The 2,643-nt window shown below is 45.7% G+C and overlaps 1 non-coding gene across 1 annotated transcript; it reads right to left on the minus strand.

Moving 5' to 3' along the window:
- Positions 1-2,157: 2,157 nt before the first annotated feature.
- trnad-auc (transfer RNA aspartic acid (anticodon AUC)) lies at positions 2,158-2,230 on the minus strand. The gene has a single exon. It is a non-coding gene; the product is annotated as a tRNA-Asp (tRNA).
- Between the last annotated feature and the right edge of the window lie 413 nt (positions 2,231-2,643).

Raw genomic sequence — 2,643 nt, forward strand, 5'->3', positions numbered from 1 at the left:
AGCCTTTTCCTGCAGCGTAACGGCTGCGACATGATCTTATGGAAGGGTTGTAAACTGAGTATTAACGTGCTTTATCCAAGTTGGGGTGAGTTGAAAACTCGAGGTTTAAGGTGAGTGGGCTGAAATTGACAAAGGACCTGAGGCACATTTCCCACGCAGAAGGTTGTGCGTGTTTGGAATGATCTACCAGAGGAAGTGGAGGAAGCTATTACACTCAGAAAATTGCAAAGGTAATCGGGTGAGTTTCTGGATAGGATGCGTTTAGCGGGATTGGGGCCAAATGCAAGAGAACGGGACTTGTTTAAATTTGGTTATGTGGTGAGCATGGACGAGATACACCGCAGTATCTGTTTCCACGCGGTGTACCCCAATAACATTGTGTTGCTTACACCGGCTTTCAAGGATTACTTTTTAGCGGAGTTTGCCGTCGCAGTCTGTGGCACAATCATTTAGTTTGTTCGACTGCTCACGGGAAAGGTAGTATTGTGAAACCCTGCAGAAACGAACGACTTCCTTACTTTAGCTCCGACTGACCATACTCTGTAAAAGTTTCCCAGATCCTCAGTTGAGGATTTTTGCTGCTGGAAGTGACCTCAGAAAACCTGTTAACTCGAAATGTATTGAGAGAATCGCAAAACAGAAAGCATTTAACACGGAACACAAACAAAACTGGCATGCCTCATGCATTTTCAGACACAGAGATGCATGAATGCTAAATGCGAGACAGTGAGTGTGTGTGAATATCGGTTCGCTTATGATTTGGTCAAATAACCATGAGCTGCTTGACATTACTGCAATTTCGATTCTCGCTTTGCTAAATGATTTGACACATTGCTCGAAACAGGATGACTTTCACGTTTACACGGAACATGAAACACACCGGACTACAGGGAAAATGCATCAACCTGAGCAGGCCGTGTTCTACATCATACCGTGCAGCATAGTTACAGTCACTGTGTCTGTTTTTTTTTCACAATAAGAGTCCCAAAGAATGTTCTCCACCCTAAAACCGGAGGTCGCATTACAATCCGAGAACGACAGATCACATCGTGAGGACGCTCTGACCTCGGAGCCAGTTCTCGAAGCCACTTTCCTTGCCTTTTACCTTAACCGTGCAATGTGCTGCAGAGATGTTCACACCTGGACATGAGTCACATGGATACCAACTGCGTTGGAAACCGATGTGGGAATCGACGACAAGCGACTCAATAAATTTTGTTAAATTCCATGGTGCTTTTTAGGAATACAGTTTCTATTCACCTCAAACAAAACGGCAGTTTCTGAACATAGTAACAGAAGTCAAAAGGTAATTACCTCACCCCACCCTCAATGCGGAAGAGGTGCTAACTGCCCTTGAGTGCTTTTTGTTCTCGATGTGAAGAGCTCTCACGCCTGACTCACCTTCACGTCTCTGGTTGCTGAGTGAATCACAAAGAAGGAGTTTCACCAGAGCTGCAACTGCCTCACTTCCCCACTCGCCCTCCCCGTTTACATTTTCCTGCACGTCAGTGATTTAAAGAAAACCAAATGGATGCGATGTCATTCTGTAGCCTCTCTGTCGATTCCTCCATTTCAGTTCCAACGTGGCTTAGATCTCGGGGCGCACCTGAATACTAGCGACGCTATGAAAGCACAGGTCCAGAGGTTCCACTGAGAGTGTAATTTCTTTCATTGCTGTTGCTGATTGAATGAGCCAGTAACGTGCGAACTGCTCCAAAACATGATTCAGGACCTCTGGTGCTAATTCTCGCACGTTGAATAACCACAGACAGCTTCCAAATGAGGCCTTTCAGAGACGACTTTGAGCTACATTTGACAGACAAGTTCAGGAATCCGTGGTGCGCTGTGACACCAGAGCATCAGCTTCTTTCCTGTCTTTGAACTAGGCCGCCTGCGCAAGGAATGCAAATGTGGTACTGCTTTTAATGGAAGGATCAGAAGGCGGTAACTACACTCTCAAACAGAATGGCATATGATCAGAACCAGGTTGGAGAAAAACTTTACAATGCTTTGCACATTCATTAAATGGAATTTCATTGCATTTCAATACCAGAGCAGATTTGTGCCAGCAAATTCGAAGGCAGGTTTGCAGATGGGAAAGCAAGCAAGAAAGCTTCGTTCTTGTCCAAGTAAATGGCTGCAGTTGAAGAACAAAGCAGTTTCCGCCCAGTTTCGAACTGGGGATCGCTCGCGCGATAGGTGAACGTGATGACCACTACACTACAGAAACAGACCGCCGCTGCCCGTGCTGCCGCTCAGTGGAATCCAGCACTGGAAGTTGAAACCATTCTACGTTTCACCTTTCTGTTTCCAATAGCTCGTTGATGTCCAGCGTAATTGACATCTTGAAAACGTAAAAATAAGACAGGTGAAATTGATGACAAAATATAGGCAAGGATGTCGTCAATGTTTGTAGCGTAGGGCGAGGTGGGATAGGCTGGGACGACTTTCCATGCAGCGTAACGGCTGCGACATGATCTTATGGAAGGGTTGTAAACTGAGTATTTACGTGTTTTACCCAAGTTGGGGTGAGTTGAAAACTCGAGAGCATAGGTTTAAGGTGAGTGGGCTGAAATTGACAAAGGACCTGAGGCACATTTCCCACACAGAACGTTGTGCGTGTTTGGAATGAGCTACTGGAGG

Source organism: Chiloscyllium plagiosum, unplaced genomic scaffold (genome assembly GCF_037043375.1).
Source record: "Chiloscyllium plagiosum isolate Xiang-an unplaced genomic scaffold, Cpla_swu_hap1 HiC_scaffold_13, whole genome shotgun sequence".
NCBI classification, from domain to species: domain Eukaryota; kingdom Metazoa; phylum Chordata; class Chondrichthyes; order Orectolobiformes; family Hemiscylliidae; genus Chiloscyllium; species Chiloscyllium plagiosum.